We start from the raw sequence: 19,952 nt of genomic DNA, 5'->3' as shown, positions 1-19,952 counted from the left end.
CATGATGCTGTTGACTCAGTTTGTCCATCATGGACTGAAACCCCTTGAAATTACAAAACAGATTAAGTTCTGAATGTTGAGTATTGTGTCCCAGCATTGGGAAAGGTCACCAATATGGTAGGAATGAGCAATTTTTATTCTTTGAATTTTCTCAGCTTCCTTTGTTGACAGCCTCTCCAATACCTCTGTACTTAGGCCCCTTTATTAAACTACCTCCATTAAAATCTTGTTTTGCTGATAGGATGTTAATACAATGTTGCAGAAGGAAAGTTCACTCAGTAATTTAAATGATATAGCAATAATAATAATAACAGTAATAAATAGGAATACTATTATTATTAAATAAATGTAAAGTGGCTTCCATGTCCCAAATTCCATGCTGAGTATTTTGCACGCATTGTAATACTTACTCTTATAACCCTTTTAAGATTCTTATTATATTGTCATTTTACTAATGAGAATATTGAAATCTAAATGATGACATGTCTAATGCAATATAAATATCTAATGATTCCTCCTAACATTAGGTACAATCATCTTACTTGATTAGTAAAGCATGTGAAACTTAATGTCCACTATTATGATTACAAAAATACCTGCATTAGACAAAATGGAAACCCTAAATTTAGTGTAGGGAAAACCTGACGGCACATTATGATTAACATTTTCTTAGGGATACTAGATTTGTTGTTATGACTTTTTTTTTAATCCAAGGTGAGCTTATAAATAGATATTTCTCTAAAGATTTACAACTGAACAATAGGAGTACAAAATACTCAATATCTTTAGTCATTGGAAAAATACAAATCAAAACCAAAAAGACAGAACTTTACACTTGAATTGGGTGTCTATAAGGAAACAAACGATGACAAATTTTAGCGTGGATATGGACAAATTGGAAACTTTTTGCCTTTCTTGAGAGAATGCAAAGTCCTGGTGCTATTTTGAACATTTGGGGCAGTTTTTCTAAAGGTTAAACTTTGAATTGTCACATGAGTCTGCAAATATATCTTAGGCACATGCCCTGGAAAAATGAAAACATATGTTCACACAAAAACGTTTTTAAGAATGGTATAACAGTATTATTTATAAGAATTTAAAACAGAACAACTCAAATGTCCTTCTATTGATGAGTGGATACACAAATGTTGGCACGTGCATAAATAGCTACCAAAATGAATGAAATATTAATACTGCTAAAACAGATGAATTTTGAAAACATTATGTTAAGTACAATAAGTCAGTCACAAAAGGTCATGTATCATATGGCTGCACTTATAGGAAATGTCAAGAATAGGTAAATTTATAGAAAAAGTTAAATTAATATTGCCAGGTATTATGGTACATACCTGTAATCTCAGCTATTTGGGAGATTAAGGCCAAGGGATGATAAATTTAAAGAGAGCCAGGGTCATTGAGCAAGGATCTGTCTCAAAATAAAAATTTTTAAAAAAGAATGAGGATATATCTCAGTGGCAGAATACTTGCCAACATGTGTGAGGCCCAGGATTCATTTTTTAATTCTGGGGAAAAATGTAGATTAACATTGATTAAGGCTGAGAGGTGGAGATTGCTATCGACTGCTTAGGGATAAAAGATCTGTTTGAAATTGAATTGTATGTACGTTTGATGAATTTTATGTCATGTTACTTCTGTTGCAATAAAACTGTAAAAATGGTAAAGGGAATTAAAGCTGTTTTAGGAAATGATAATGAGCCTCTGAATCTGGTGATTCAACACTGTCAGATTCTGAGATTTTTACTTCGTAGTCATTGAGAAGTGGCACACTGTGAGATTTTATTAGAAAAAATGGGACGATACATATTAAGATTGGGAGAGGTAGAGCATTATTGTTTAAATAAATAATAAAAACATCAATGAGGTAGATGTAACATGAAGTGGAAGGAGACATACAAATCTGCAGTACTGTCAAGTTGTTTTTGTTTTGTTTTTTGTCTTTTTTGAGACAGGGTCTCTATGCATTTCAGGCTGGCCTTGAGCTCACTTTGTAGCCCAGGCTGGTCTCGAACTCGGAAGGATCCTCCCACCTCAGCCTCCTGAGTGCTGGGATTACAGGCCTGAGCCACCTCGCTCAGCAGTACTATCAAATTGTGACAGTGTCAAAGAAAACCAAAAGATTGAAGAGAGAAAATTTCAATTAATTACTTGTTGGTTTTTCCAGTTGGTTTTTCCACCACACAAAGTGGTGAATGTCCGTTACTGATTCAAAGATATTGGTGAATTCAAATGACACTGTGGGAAAGTATTTCTGGAAGAATAAAATTGGGTTATGGCTACCTCACCTACTGGTTTATCCAGAATTAATATAGCTCATCTGTCAGAACAGGTGGGTGGCCCCATGCTATTTTCTTTCTGAAGTTTTAGTTTTCACTGAAAATTACTTTCTTAAATGATTTTGATAAACATAGAGCTGAAGGTCATTTCCAGATAGAACCACCAAGCAATTCTCAAGGTTGTTTAAAAGAGAATTTAAGCTTTTTTTCATCTTTCATAACAAAGATTTCTTTGCTTTCCACAACAAGATTATTAGCTAAATCTCATATGGAACCTAATTGTTTAACCTTTATTGCCACGTGTTTTACAAATACTATAAAGTTTAGAGGATGTGGCTGTAGCTCATAGGATTAAAATTTTGATTATATACTGTAGCAAAGTCTCCAAAGAATCACTAATCTTGGAATTCTCTGGTAAACGTGTGCACCTAAATCACATTTTGTAAATGTTTAATGAATAAACTAAATGTGTTCTTTTTTTTTAATTTCTTCTTTGACAGTGCAGATCATAACAATGAAGAATGGTGGAAGATATGTCCCCAAATCCTACTCGATGATTATGAAAAATTAAAGAAATCAGGCCTTTGAATTTTTTAAAAAAGAAAGTTTTCATGTTTAAAATATGATGCTCCATGATTTCATGGAAATAAAATATTTGATTTCAATGATAGAATTACTATACTGCATGTATATACATTTGGTTTATCAATCAGGATAGATTCCAACTTAGTATTTCAGATTTTAGTTGACTTAATAGTCCTTTAAAATAATAAATACTTTAGTCTTACATTTAGTATTCTGAAATAAACCTTACATGTAATAGAATCTGCTTACAAACAAACTTAAAGGTACTATAATGCTATCATTTTAATATAGAGGATACATAAATCCCAATTTCAAAAAAAACACATTTTTTTGATATGAAGAATTGAACTCAAGACCTCTGCTTGCCATCAAGGTGCGGTTAGGCTAAGCTATCTTATCAGCCCCTTTATTTTAAAAATATATTTCATTATGTAAATCCTGAGGCATATCCATTCTAGAAGACTTAATAAAATAGCCAGATGTTTGAATCTCTCATACTATCACTGGATTTATGATAGCTATACATACTAGCAAATAAAGCTGTGTGACTTGGGCTCAAATATGCTGGAAAGCAACAATTTCAGTAACATAGCTTTCTGGAAGGACATGCAACTTGTGGTATCCTTCTGAAAAGAGCAAAGCTCAACTGATCTCAATGTACATGGAAGTTTGTTTATAGAAAATTTACATTATTTTAAAACTTTACAAGCAGTATATATTTCTGTGTAAAATGGCATGAGACTGTTCTACATAATTATAATGATGCAAGTAATGTTCATGGAAATTCACTGGAGATGTTTGGAAGTCATAAGGGACAGGATATTTCTTTATGCTTGGCACAAGTTGCTACATTTATGGACCTCTTCCTATGTCTTGTAGCTCTCTCACATCACTCTAAGAATTTAAAATATTCCCCAAGTGTGAGTGATATCAAATATCTTAGAAAATCACTGGTTCTAACAACTCTGCAAACAAGAAATCTCTTGGATTATCCCTTGAACTGGCTGAAGTGAATTAAGATGATCTATTGTCTGTGATGTTATGAACAGTTATTTTGAAGAAAACAAGAGAATATAATAGCTAGTGCTGATATAATATCATCTTATTTTGAAGTCTCATGAAGCTTTTGTTCTTCTGTCACCATCGGTTTATCATGTTGTATCTTATTGGATTTTATTATATGTGATAGTATAAACAAAAGTTTTTAAAGACAAGGAGATAATATAGAAACCATTGTTCATTTTCTATTAGTTGGTTCTAAATACCCTGTAATATTTTCATTTTCTTTAATGGTTTTACACTGTCATGTTGTGTTTGATGCTATAATATATGAAGTTATACTCACATATTTCAAGGAAAGAGGCACTATGGTAGCTACTGTTATGTCGAGTTATCTTGTGGTGAAACACTATGTTGCTTAAATTGTTGTGTTCTGACATGTTATTATGTTGTTATGTCCTCTTTAATCTTAATCTCCTTCCTTCTCTTAATTTTTAATAAAAAAAATTAAAAAGATGACCTTAGAACCACTTTGCTTTCAGTGAAGTAAATTGTGATTTATTACTGGATATTTACATTTCTTTGGTTCTATCTCTGAAACTCATAACCTATTAAACAATTTACAGGAGTATACAAAACTACACTTAACAGATGACATTCACAGTGAGTATGCTAAAATCAATTTCTCTTGGGGAAGTTAAATAGATTCTTAAAGGGTATAAGCCCCAGGGCACAAACTAGAGTCCGGTGGTTGGTTGGTTTGAAAAGTAGAATAGTTTCTTTTCTTTCTATCTTTTCTTTCTTCCTTTCTTTCTTTCTTTTTCTTTCTTCCTTCTTCCTTCCTTTCTCTCTCTTTCTCTTTCTTTTCTTTTTTTTGCTTCCATTCAAAATTTGCTCTATTTCAAACAAAATATGATATATCATTAAAAGTTTTAATATGTATCCTATGGGTGTACACAGAAATTTACCATTTATAATTGTGGAATGCATTATTCAGTTTGCCAAACTTCTGCTTTGCTATTGACTTTCCTACATGGCTAATGTTTTCAAAAATATGTACAAATTGTCTGTTACACAAGAAAAGAAATTAAATTAATATGAATAAAAAAGGAAAAGTTAACTTATCACTATTTGCACATGACATGATTTTCTGCCTAGAAGACACCAATAGTCTTCCAAAACACTCCCAAAATTTATAACCAAATTCAGCAGTTTAGCAAGATACAAGTCCACATTCAAATATCACTAACTTGCCTATGCACCAATAGCAAACTCACTGATAGGGAAATTAGGGAAAAAGTCCCTTTCAGAACAGTATTAAGAAAATTAATCACATAGGAATCAACCTCACCAAGGAAGTAAAATTTATTTACAGTGAAAATTACAATACTGTGAAAAAGGAGATCAAAGAGGATATAAGAAAATGGAAATATATTCCCTCTCCTAGGATAGACAGAAACAATACAATCCAAATGGCCACACTTCTATAACTATTATATAGAATTAATGCAATCCTAATCAAAATAGCAATAGCATTCCTTACAGGACTACAGAAAGCAACTTTAGAATTCATATGGAATCAGAAGAGCCCTAGAGTAGCAGAAATAATTCTGGGCAACAAGGACAAGGCAGGGGCATCACAGTCCCAAACTAGAAGCTATACTACAAAGATACATTGATAAATACAGCATAGTATGGGCAAAATAATCCAGACTTGTGGGTCAGTAGAACAGAATAATTGTTGCAGGAAAAGCTCCGGGTACGCTCAGCTATATTATCTTTGATGAGGAACCAAATCTTTTCACTGGAGGAAAGACAACCGCTTTAACAAACAGTGCTGTGAAAAGTGGCTATGGATAAAGATTGAACCTCGACTCCCCTTCTCATCATGAACTAAACTAAAATCAAAATTAATTAAAGATCTAGACCTTAGAATAAAAATACTTAATCTGTTGGAAGATAGAACAGGTAAGACTTTTGAAGACACAGGTATAGGCTATCTTTTGAAAGAAATCCTCACCGCATAAGAAATATAAACAGTCAACAAATTGAATCACATAAAATTAAAAACCTGAACAGCAGAGGAAATTAACAGAAAAGTGAAGAGAAACCTTCAGAATGGAAAAAAAAATAACCACTTTGATGAGCTACTCCTCAAACATAGCAGTAACATCTAGACTACATAGAAAATTCAAAAATTCATGTCCCTCAAATTTAAAGATTCATTTAAAAACTGCACATATGAACTGAAAAGATACTTCTCAGATGAAGAAATACAAATGGCCAATAAAAACAAAAAATAATGTTCAGCCTCTCTGGACACCCTAGAAATGCAAATTAAAACAACACTGAGATTTCATGTCACTCCAGAAAGAAATGACTACCATCAGAATTCAAGCAATAACAAGTTCTGGAGAATCTGAAGGGAAAAAGAAGCCTTCTTCTGTGTTGGTGGGAGATAAACTGATACAACCATTATGGAAATCATTATAGAGATTCCTCAAAAAGACTAAAAATAGAAATACCACGTGACTTAGCTATTCTTCTTCTAGGCATCTTCCCAAAAGATTTAAAGATATCATACTACAGTGATGTATGTATACCCATGTTCATATCTGCATAATTCATAATATATAAATTTTAGAAACAAAATATATGTATGTCAGCAGTTAGTGGATAAAGAAAATTGAGTATGTATAAATAATGGAGTACTACTCTGCCATATAGAAGAAAAATTCCAGCCATTTGTAGAAAAATGGATGGACACTGCGGTAAATCAGATACATAAGTTTTTTTTTGTTTTGTTTTGTTTTTTTTTTTTTCCGGTGCTGGGGACTGAACTCATGTCCTCGCACTCACCAGGCCGGGCTTATGCCATGGAGCTAAATCCTAGCCACACACAAGCTTAAATATTCCATCATATCTAATTTTAAAACTCAGTATGTAAATAAAGTATGACATAAAAGATAATAACAGAGAAGATAAAGATAAGAAGATAAGATAAAATGAAGTTACCACTATTCAGCATGGAAAATATATATTTAAAAGCCTATTTTAATTTTGTATAATTGTCCTATGTGTTTTATGGCTTTTGACTGATTAGTCTGATTGTTAATCTGTATATATTACAATTAACTTTATAGTGACTTATAAGTAAATGAGCATTGGGCCGGGGATTTAGTTGAGCCATTTAAGAGACTGTGTGGTGGGTGTGAGATAGTGATTTCAATTCCTGGTACCTCCCAAAAAATATTTAACAAATAATAAATGAGTGTCATTCTGGTAAAATAAAAAGTGGGGTGGAGGGAAGGAAAAATACTAAGAGGTATTATGTACATGTAAAAATTCCTTAAAACGGATTTAATCATTATATATTCTAAATATGCACTAATAAAATTTTTAAAAATATTAATGCCATTTAAAAAACATTGTCACAAAACATTTAGAATATTATTTGGCCCAAAATTTGTGTAGTTTGACCTGGTCAAGTTGACAGGCTAATTGTCACACTCATACAGTATTAATGAAAGCCATTTGAAATATCCTAGTAGGTATATGTAACATTGCATGTATGGGACTCCCATGAAAGAATATTTAATTTTATCTGGGGGAAGGTTGTCTGTGGTAAGGTGATATTGAAACTTGACAGTAAAGGATGAATAAGAAATTTTAAGGCACAGGAAATTAATAGATTAAATGTAAGGAGTTAATTACAAAACAATGAAACAAGATAATCAAAATTTACTAGGCCTGTGAGCACACAAGATGTAATATGCTCAGAACTATGATGAAATAAAAAGTAGAATGTCCCGACATTGAAATTGAAGTCATGAGATCAAAGTTTCTGAACTATGTTTTAGAAAGCATGTTTAAAAAGTTTTTGAAACAGTAAATTTTTATTCTAAAATAGGAAATTACTATGTATTTAAGGTAATCCAATGTAGCTTTTGTTTTTAGATACTGATTATTTACTTTAGTCTTTCTTTGATCCTCCTTATCAACCAAGAGTTAGGACAACTGTCCTTAACATTTAAAGAATTAATATATCTATTTTCAAAGTAAGGATAGTTAAAGGTTTTATAGTCAATAGCCTCTTGTAAAATGGTATATTCTCCCCAAAAGACAGGGCTTGAAAATATATGAAATTCTGTTTCATCTATACTCACATAATATAAAGAAAGAATCAGATTCGTAGGTATTAGATTTTAGGATCACTTTAACATAGGCTTTTTACTACCCAGGAAGAATCATAAAAGATCTATTTATTTTTAGCATACATAAAAAAATACGAACTTCTCATTTGCTAACACTTTTGTTTCATATTATAATTGAAAGGTAATTAATTTGACCAAATATATTTACATTACTTTGAAAAAGTTATCCTCCAGAAAATGATGAATAAGCTATTTTCTAAGATGTTAATAATTACTGAAAGTGAAAAAATTTATATCTTTTAACTGGAAAAAGGCAGAGAATTTGAAACATGAATGTTCTTCTTTTACTGTAAAGATATATATATATATATATATATATATATATATATATATATATTTTCCTGCAAACAATTTGCCACAGTTTACTTTGAAGTCATAGTTAAATATTTTCAATAATTAGAAACTCAAAATTAGGTAGGAGATTGTCAAGGCTAGTAAACTGACAGAGACTAAATTATGTAGCGATCAAAGTTCAGTTTCTTACAAATTTTCCAGCATACTCAGAGCTGGCTAAGAAATTATTCAGTGCTGCTGTGGGTTAAGGTTGACATGGACGATAGCCAGAAGATAATGGAGTTGACTGAATATCATCATCACACCCCCACCTTTCCCAAGCTATTGCTTGGAGAAGTTAAGTCAACTTTTAGAATGTAACAGAATTTCAAGCTACAAATGTATTTTACAGCAAAGTAATCATTCAAAGCTAGATTTTACATAAAATCGGCACAAGAAATATTTTTGCCTATATTATATTTATGCCTTCTAAACTGATAAGGGGGGTTCACTGCTTCAAATAAAAGCAAATCAACTCTTAGCAATGCAGTGGAGTCCAGGGATAAAGTGACCAAAATCAGTCCCATTAAACCATGGATGGGAGTTATATATACATTTTCTGAAATAATTGAGAGTCACAAAAATAATATCTGTTTACTGATAATGATTTCCTTAAAACAAAGACAGTTGCTTGCTTACATAACCACAAGTAAAATTATCTACATATAGAAATTAACATATATATATATATATATATATATATATATATATATAATCAGTTAATGTACATATTCGATTCAAATTTAACTATCATCTTTTTTCTTTCTGGTCCATGAGTTAATGCACGATCACATGTTATATTTTGTTGTCTTGCCTCTTTTAGTGTTCTTTAATCTTTAACAATTGCTCAGTCTTTCTTTGGCTTTTATTATTGTGACATTTTAGATGACTACTGGGCAGTTATTTTGCAGAATGTCCCCAATTTTACTTACTTTGATGTTTCCTGATTATTACTTTCAGGTAATACATTTTTGACAGAAATTCCACAGAAGTGATTTTCTGAGATGCCCATTTTAGAAGGCACACTAAATAAAGTGTTGTTGTTTGGGGTTTTCACAAAATGTTGTTAAATGACTCCTTGTTATTGAAAAAAAGGGAAATAAGGGTCAATAATATTTTGAAAATGCATTTCTTCAGCTTATTGCCTTTTAGTTTTTTTAAGTAGTTGTTTCTGTGCTTGTAAATATGAAAGGCTTTTACTGTGAAGCTATATTTAACAGCATAGTTTCTTTTCTGAAAGAATATTGTCCTCACACATTGAGAAAATAAAGCTACACAATTCAACATGGTATTCTGAGCAGTTGTTCTTACAATTCTTAACATATATAATGTCCTTAAAAAAAGTAACGCAAAACAAATGAAAAACAAAATAAAGTTTAAAGAACTGGAAGGATTTTTGCTATCTCATTGTAGAAAGGATAAACTGGCTAGATTAATTTTTACATACAAATCATTTTAAGGACTTTTTTTCCTTTACAAAGCAATAGAATGCAGAAATCAAATGCTGACAATGGAGTCAACCACGTATAGAGAAATCTAGATCTGTTAATCCTAAACCGAAGATCTGAGAGATTGCACTTATCTCAATTTGCCATCTGCAATGTGGATCGTCATAATATACCTGATTTAATGTACTTCTGAAGGATTAAACAGAACAATATATGCAAATTTTTGACCGTGGTTCTTGCCATTCAACTCTTGCATAAAGCAATGATCTAATTCTTAATGACTTAGTTTGAATCCAGGCTTACTCATTTTTATGATTTTGAGCAAACAGAACAATCTCCTTATTTTAAAATCTCCTTATTTTAAAATTTTGAGGGTCTGGGGATTTAGTTCAGTGGTATAAGCGCCTGCCTGGCGGGCTGAGGTCATGAGTTCTGTCCCCAGCAGCAAAAATAAAATAAAATCCTATTTTGAAATGGAGGTAATAATAATCCCTATCCTTATGTTTTTGTGAGGAAATTTAGGAACTGCTTAATTAATTGCCATTAACTTTCTTATTAATATCTTTATGAATGTCATTATTATATTTCCATTTTTCTCCTTAACTTGGTGGAAAAGACCATGGATTTATAAAAATTTATAAATTGAAAAGTTCTACTGCAAAAGGAGGTAAATACTGGGACCTGTACAGCTGAGGAGTATTTGCTTTTCTTTCAGAGTATAATTGCCGAAAGATTTTCTTCTTCAATGAATATAGCCACCATACCGGTAATTTCTTGTGTCTGTTACAGTGTTTGAATTATACAGATATATGAGTTTAATTTTCATATTATAGCTACATATTGACATTAAAAATTGCATTGTCTAATATTTTAAATGTGTTGCAATAGAAGTCATTACTACTGTGGTAAAATGCCAGCCTCTTTGGGCATGTGTGTGCATGTGTATGTGTGTTAGGCTGACTAGACTCCCTCATGAAAATGACCAGAATTTCACCTACTTTGGTTAATGAGCCGGTGCCATGGCAGCATGCTTCATCTGCTTAAAGTGGACACCGGAACATTCTGTCATCATCTGGGACACAGTTTGCTTATAAACTGAATCCAGAGGTTGGTGCAATATATTTTTTCACTTGGCTCATGTAAAAATTCAGTTTATGCAAAGCATCTCTCTTCCCTGTCTCTCATATTTTCCTCGGATCTAGCCCTTTCCTGCATATCAAGGCTAAGACCCATTATGAAAGAAAATCACTAAATCCTTGAGTTCACTGGCATTTTTTCACATGGATCCTTTTGGCAGCCAGGTCTCATGAAATATTTATTTGTCTCTTTTTGTTTAATGTAGGAATAATTCCTTCTATAATATCCACAGAAGTGCAATTCATTACCTTCAAAGACAGGGTGTATCAATTTCTGAAAAGCTCAAATTGTTCACGAGGGTCTTTCTTACTCAGAAAATTGGTCAATGAATATGTTATGAATTAGGTTTTGAATATTCCCACCCCTTTGTCAGTTTCCTTTTTAGAAAACTAGCAATATTTCTTATTGAAGTCAAAGGGCAGCTTTTATTATAAAATATGAAATTATTAAAAAGTAAAATGTCAAAATGGTAATGTGGACAACACACTTAAATTCATTTAGAATAATTAATAAATGCTACATTGTTCTCTAGTTAGTGTTCATTTTCTCTCTTCTATTTAGTATTACCAAATACTTGTGTTTTACATTATTCAATGCCCATTAAGAAGCTGTGAGATAGGGCAGGAATATCTCCTGTGTTTAAAGAAATGGAGCAGTGATTGACTTACCAGGACTTCCATCACTGCTACTGCCAGAACCAAGACCTATCTCCTGACTCCTGGGCTATTATTCTTCTCAGCATGCCACCTTGTTGCTCAGTGTGATTTCAAACTGCATAGCCAGCCCACGCAATCCCGGGAGTCAAGGAGGTTACGTCTTTCCGTGTTAAGAACAATCACTCTTCTGGCTATAAATTGACTTGACCTCAGTCAAATTGAGTTTCACTTTTGCTCAGAAGATTGCTATAGTTTCTTTGGTGGTTCCTTAAGGTGAGCATAGCATCAGGACACAATTAACAGAAGTATTCAAAGTTTAAAGGGAACAATTAATGGCTGGAGTGTATAGAAATAAAAAACTCTATAGTATCATATGAAATTATCTTGTTTATGTTTTCACTTCCCCTGTATCTCAGTTTTGTTTAGCCAATTGCAAAAATATATTTGAACAATTTATTCTGCCTGGTTGAAGGTATATGACAGTATGTTTATCTACAATATTTCACCTAACACTGAAAGAATTTTCCTCATCTCCTTCTAGGTATGCCTACAAATGTTGAAATAGGAATGGCATACCCTTACAAAAAATTTTAATTGGATTTAAAGAAATAGAGAGAGAGAGAGAGAGAGAGAGAGAGAGAGAGAGAGTGTAAGAGAGAGAGACAGAGACAGAGACAGAGACAGAGACAGAGAGAACCAACAAAAATACCATTGAGGAACTATGAGATCTTTATTTTAGTCCATAACTTAAGTACTTCTGTAAAATATTGATTTACTGACACTAATATAAAACCATAGAATTCCAGTGTTTCAAGACATTTGACAGTTACAAAAGTCATTTTAATCTCTTTTATGAATCATCAAAATCATTAGACATGAGTTGTCAACTAGTTTGGTAATTATCAGGCATGAAAAGCCAAATTAATTTCAAAAATTAAACGATATAAGATCCTAAATTCCTTATCACATATCTCAGCAAAAACAAAAATCAGAAACCAAAATGGACATGGATAGTGACCATTACTCATGTTTGAGTTATTAAATCACAATATATATTTGCTCTTCAGGAGTTAGGTTACTAAAAGTAGCCTTTGATTTGCCCTACACAATCTTTTTCTTTGTGAAATCTACTTTTCATAATATGAATATATCCACTCTGGTCTTCTTTGACAAGTATTAGTAGGACAAACATTTTCTCACTCTTTTAATTTACTTGTGTCTTCCTATTCAAAGTGGATTTTTCGATTTGGTTTTTGTTAAATCAGTACAACAATCTCTACTTTTTAGTATTTAAAGGATATTTAACTTACTTAAAGTTAATGTTATTATAACTGGGTTTATTGATTCTTTTAGTTTTAATTTTATTTGTCAATTAAAAATTGCACACATTTCTGGAATTTAAAGTTATGTTTCAGTACATAGATACATTGTAGAATGATCAATTCAGTCAAATCAGCATATTCATCACGTCAAAATGTATAATTTCTTTGTGATAAGAATGAATGCTTTCTTTAGCTATTTTAAAATTTATACTATTGACTAATCTGCATTTTGGTTGTATATTAATAAGTTGTTTCATTTTTTGATTAAGAAATTTTGATAATTTTACTTTTATCCTGTTCATTGGCTTATTAGGTACATTTTCATTTTAATTGGTTATTTAAGAAGTCATGCTATACACTTTAACTTATTTCTCTCTTTAAGGTAACATTGTATGTTGTTATGATATGTAAACTTTACAACTTACACTACCCTTTTGACCTCTAAAATGTTATGCTGTATTTATCATGCTTTCTACCTCCATATATAGCATGAGCCGTATACTAAATTGTTAAGTTTAAACAGAAAATTTTATTCTACAAAGAGTTAAAATAATTAAAAGCTATATTTTTATCATTTCTAGTGCTCATCACTCCTTTGTGAAAATTTTGATGTTTGTATAAGAAGGTTTATTCTAACAAAATATTTTAAGTTTTTTATAGGAAGATCTACTAGTGATGAATTATTTCAGATTGTAAGCATGAAAAATGTTTGGATTCTTTGTTGTTTATGAAAAACATTTTCACTAGATATAGAACTTGAGATTTATAGTTCTCTGTTTTTCTATACTACCATTTTAAAGATGCATTTCCAGTGCCCACTCACATTTATTCTAAACAAAAGTCTGTTTAATTCTTATTTTGATTTTCTTGTGTATATTGTATCTTTATCTCTGGTTTCTACTATGATTTTGATCATGTGTATTGCATTATTATATGCCATTGAATATTGTTTTGCCTTAGGTTTCTGCTAAGTGAGGGCTATTGAATTTTGTGGACCTTGGCTTTTGGTCTCTGGCAAATTTGGAAAATAAAAAGCTAGTTTCTTCAAGTATCTTTTATGTTTGTTTCATCCTTGCTTGACTTTCATGACTCCAGTTAGATATATATTATACAACTTGATGCCTCACAGCTTACTGATGTTTTGTTCATTTTTCTCAATTCTTTTTCTGTTTTACTTTAGACATTTCTTAGTGCTATGTCTTCATGTTCACATTTCCTCCACCCTCTGCAAGTGGCTAGATCTCTTAATGTGATCTGATGCTATCTTCATCTCACACACTGTATTTTTTTTATTTTTGTGAATTTCTTTCTATGTAATGTGTTCAATCTTTTTTGTATATTCTTGAACACTTGAAACAAAGTTATAATGATTGCTTTAAGGTGTTTTATTTTGCATTTCAAGATATATTTTTGATTTCTTAAACTGTTCCTATTATTTTTCTGGATTTGAGGTAATACTTTCCTAACTCTTTGAAACATGTAATCTTATTTGGATGCTATACATTGCAAATATTACTTGGTAGGGCCTGGTTATTTTTAAATAACTGTGGAGCAGTTTGACTTTTCAAGATTAGCTTTTAAGTCTTGCTAGAAGAGACTAGAGTAGCTTTCTTCTATGGCTACATTTTTCTACACCACTAAAACAATTTCAGTGTGAGTACTCTTTCCTATACTCTGCAAATTAAAGGATTTTCCAGTTAGATTGGTGGGAATATTATTTGGTTATTATTTTCTCTAATTATATGAAGAAATTCTTTGGAAGACTGATGAAGCCTATGAGCTTTTGCCAGTGTTACAAGCTATGAGTATTTGTAGCTCCATCTTCATGGATGCTAACAAGAAACACAAAACCTTGAGAGGATTTCACCAATTCTTTAAACTCCAATTCTTACAGGTCAATGTGAATAGGACTAAAAGACTTCTGCATATGGTATAGGTTGCATTATAGTAAAGAACTCCAAGTTTAATAAATCTAAGAATGTTATATTAAACAGTAAGCATTGTTGTCCTTTGCACCTAAGAGGATCACTGTATGCATCTTCTCAGATAACTCAGTATGAGATATCCATGAAAAAATATAAAAGAGCAAAAGCAGTTACTGATTGTTCATGAGACAGGCAAGCATGAAAGAACATTATGGGCTAAATTTTAAATTTGCATGTTAAATTCTGACCCTAAATGTAAATTTATTTGCCTATAGAACATTTTTAAAAGGTAATTGAGTTTAAATGATGTTCCTATAAAAAGAGGGGAAAAAAAAACAACAACGAGAGATGGCTCTATATACTGACCCAGAGAAAAGGCTATGTGGGTACAAAAAGGAGGGCAGGTAACTCTGAGCCAAGCAAAAATGTTTCAGTATAAAATCAAAGCTGAAGCATCTTGAACATGGAACTTCCAAAACTGTGAGAAAAAATATGTTTTTTAGACTATCCAGTCTCTGGTATTTTGATCACTGTCACGAAGGATTAACATACACACACAGAGATTAATCTTTAATTAGTTATTTCCCTGATATCAGGTAATTTCCTCAAATGTATCTATTGAGCTATAAGTAGCAAAACACAGGAAGGACTCGTGAAGATCTATGGAGTTCTTTTTTGTGCAACTTTTTGCTCATGAAAACTTTACAGATTGCTAGCTCCATCTTTTCTACTCAGAGTGACCTCAGGTTTTGCTTAGCCTCGTATTTTCTGTGTTGAGGTCTACGAACTATCTCTGAAACCAATCATAGTCAATCACAGGCTTAGATTTACAGCACTTTTCCTTTGTATTATATATCACTGTTTTATGCAATCTGATACATGATATCTGTAAACTATTTTTATTTTATTTTATTTTATTTTAAATGAAAAAGATAAAAAACAAAACAAAACAAAGTGGTTGTAAGAGTACAAGTAATACAGAACTACAAAAAAAAAAAAACAGTAAGAAATCACCAGTAAATAGATTACACATTATCATCTTAGAGATAGTTGCTCAAGTCACAGTATCAAAGCATACAAAGTGGACATTCAAACAGTGCGACTGCAAACAGTTGTGTTCAGTGATCCAACCAAAAGCATTAATATGGTCAGCTATTTAACACCCTTAAACACACTTGCTGTTGTATCCTTTAGAGCACTTTATTTCCCTCTCTTTTTTACAATAAAATTTACACATTTTAGGTTTTATTACTCCTTAGTACTTATTACATTTTGGGGGGCAGAGAATAAAGTCAAATATGGCAAAAAAAAAAAAACTGTCAGTCAAAACCAAGGATAGACATAGTACATGATTTAAGAATAGAGTACAAGGTTATCAACAATGGTTACCATAATGTCTCTTATTTCCTTAAAAAGAATTGTCTGTCTCATTAGGTATTATAAAGTTGAACAAAACAGTAGAGAACAAGACCAATAAAACTTAAGCATTGTAAACATTACAGGACTTCCAAAGGAGACAATAGTCAAACCAGAATGGGGATCTTAGTGAATCTTATTGCCTTCAAAGTAGTAGCCTATACCCTCAAACTTGATACTATCATACAGAATGAACAGAGTCTAATCAGTCGAAACAAGATAATGGGAGTATTACAGGACTTCAAAACAAGTATATCCTGCTAATTTTTTTTTTAATTTTCCCCTTAAAAACCATTAAAATAATCAAATAAATTTTAATGAATAAGGGAGAGATTGAGATAAAAGAAGACATAACAATATAACAATATAAGTCAAAGCATGACTGTTTCAGCAACCTAGTGCTTCACCACCAAATAACCCGACTTAATAGTAGTTACCATAGTGTCTGTCTTATTCCTTGAAATATTTGAATAAAACTTCATATACTATAGCTTCAAATATTTCCATATCAAGAAGCCCAGAATAAAGCCTTTACAATTAATAAGTGAAAACTTTATAAGGCTTGAAGGCCACATAATGGGGAATCATGAATACCATATACTTTTATATATTTGAATCATTACTTACATTAGGGAAACTATTTGATATTCAAACATGTGAAATTGATTTATTTCACTTATGAGTATGGTCTCAAGTTGCGCCCATTTATTGATAAATATCTCAATGCAATCCTTTTTTTTTTTTTTAATTTAAGAGGAAAAAGAGAAAAACACAAAACAAACCAAAGCGGCGTAAGGGTACACGCAATACAGAACTACAAAACAAAACAAAACAAAACAAAACAAAACAAAACAAAAAACCATAACAGTAAGAAATCACCTGCTAGTAGATTACACACTATCTTCTTGAAAATAGTTCCTCAAATCACAGTATCAAAGAACACAAGGTGGACATTCAAACAGGGAGACTGCAAACAGCTGTGTTCAACGTTCCAAAAACATTGATAAAGTCAGCTATTTAACACCCCCAAACACACTTGCTGTTATATCCGTTAGAGCTCTTTTTCTTTTTTTTTCCCTCTCTTTTTTACAACAAAATTTACACATCTTGGATTTTATTACTCCTTAGTGCTTATTACTTTCTTTGGGGGGGGGGGGAAGAATACAGTCAAATATGGCAAAACAAAGCTGTCAGTCAATACCAAGGATAGACATAGCACATGGTGTAGAACAGAGTACAAGTTTATCAACAATGGTTATCAACGTTGTCCCTTGTTTCCTTAAAAAGAATTGTCTATCTTATTAGATATTATAAAGTTGGACAAAACAGTAGAGAACAAGACCAATAAAACTTAGGCATTGTAAACATTACAGGACTTCCAAAGAAGACAATAGCCAAACCAGAATGGGTATCTTAGTGAATCTTATTGTCTTCAAAGTAGTTGCCTATGTCTTCAAACTTGATACTATCATATAGAATGGAACAGAGTCTAATCAGTCAAAACAAGATCGTGGGAGTACTACAGGACTTCAAAACAAGTTAATAGGAAATCGAAAAGAGTTACTATTTATATATCCTAATTTTTTTGAATTTTTTCTTTAATTAAGACAAACATAAGAAATGAATAAATAATTTTTTTGAAACAATAAGGGGGAGATTGAGATAAAACAGGACATAACAATATAACAATAGAGGTCACAGCATGACTGTTTCAACAACCTAGTACTTCACCACCTTATAACCTGACTTAATAGTAGTTACCATAGTGTCTTTTTCCTTGAAATATTTGGATAAAACTTCATATACTCTAGCTTCAAATATTTTCATATCAAGAAGCCCAGAATAAAGCCTTTCTAATTAATGAGTGAAAACTTTATAAGGCTTCAAGGCCACCTAATGGGGAATCATGATTGCCACATATTTTTATATATTTGAATCATTATTTACATTAGGGAAACTATTCGGTATTCACACATGCGAGATTGATTTATTTCACTAATGAGTATGGTCTCAAGCTGTGCCCATTTATTGATAAATATCTCAATGTGATCCTTCTTTATAGCTGAATAATACTCCATTGTATAGAAATACCACAACTTTTTTATCCATTCCTCAGTTGATGGGCACTTGGGTTGTTTCCAAGATCTGGCGATTACAAATTATGCTGCTATAAACATAGGTGCACATATATCACTGTGGTATGATGCTTTCAGTTCTTCTGGGAATATGCCTAGAAGTGGAATAGCTGGAATAAATGGGATTTCCAGTCCCAACTTTTTGAGAAATCTCCAGACAGATCTCCACAAAGGCTGTACCAGTCTACACTCCCACCAGCAGTGCAGGAGAGTTCCTTTTTCCCCACAGCCTCTCCAGCATTTGTTGTCGGTTTTCTTGATCCTGGCCATTCTTTCAGGAGTGAGATGGTATCTCAGTGTGGTTTTAATTTGCATTTCTCTAATGACCAATGATGATGAGCATTTTTTCATGTATTTATTTGCCATTTGCATTTCTTCATCTGAGAATTGCATATTCATCTCAGATGCCCATTTTTGGATTGGATCTTTGAATTTCGGAGGTCTGAGTTTCTTTAATTCTTTGTATGTTTTAGACAAGAGGCCCTTGTCTGAGAGAGAGTTCACTAAAATCTTTTCCCAGTTTGTGGGTTTTCTTTTCACTATGCTGGAGATTTCTTTTGACATGCAGAAACTTTTTAATAAGAAGTGGTCCCAGTTATTGATTCTGGGAAGTATTTCCCGTGCGGTTTGAGTCCTGTTCATGAATTCTTTACCTACTCCTATGTCTCCAAGGTTTCTACCTATTTTGTCTTCCAATAGATTTAGTGTTTCTGTTTTAATATTCAGATCTTTGACCCATTTAGATTTTAATTTAGTACATGGTGATAGACATGGGTCTAGCTTTAGTTTTTGGCAAATGGAGAGCCAGTTTTTCCAGCACCATTTATTAAAGAGACTGTCGTTCTTCCAGTGAACCTGCTTGGCTCCTTTATCAAAAATAAGGTGGTTGAGTGTGTTCGTAGTTGTGGTTGTATCTTCTAATCTATTCCACTGATCTTCAGCTCTGTTTTGATTCCAATACTATGTTGATTTTACTACTGTTGCTTTGTAGTATAACTTCAAGTCAGGGATTGTGATGCATCCTGCCTTGTCTTTGCTGCTTAGAATTGCCTTTGCGATTCTAGGTCTCTTCTGGTTCCAGATGAAATTTAGGAGTGATTTCTCTAGATCTATAAGGTATGTTGATGGTATTTCTATTGGGATTGCATTGAATCTGTATAACAGTTTTGGGAGAATGGCCATTTTCACAATGTTTGTTCTTCCTATCCATGAGCAAGGGATGTCTTTCCATTTTCTGAGATTATCTTCAATTTCCTTTTTCAGTGTATTATAATTTTCACTGTATAAGTCTTTCACTTCTTTCGTAAGAGTAATTCCTAAATATTTCATTTTTTTGCTTGCTAATGTGAATAGTCCAGTTTCTCTTATTTCCCTCTCTGTGATTTTGTTGTTCGTGTATAGGAATGCTATTGATTTCTGAGTATTGATTTTGTATCCAGCCACATTACTGAATTTATTTATTGTATCTAAGAGTATTTCAATGGAGTT

This window comes from Cavia porcellus, unplaced genomic scaffold (assembly GCF_034190915.1).
Source record: "Cavia porcellus strain 051 isolate PalLab524CR breed Dunkin Hartley unplaced genomic scaffold, mCavPor4.1 scaffold_33, whole genome shotgun sequence".
Taxonomy (NCBI): domain Eukaryota; kingdom Metazoa; phylum Chordata; class Mammalia; order Rodentia; family Caviidae; genus Cavia; species Cavia porcellus.
This window is presented reverse-complemented; position numbering follows the sequence as displayed.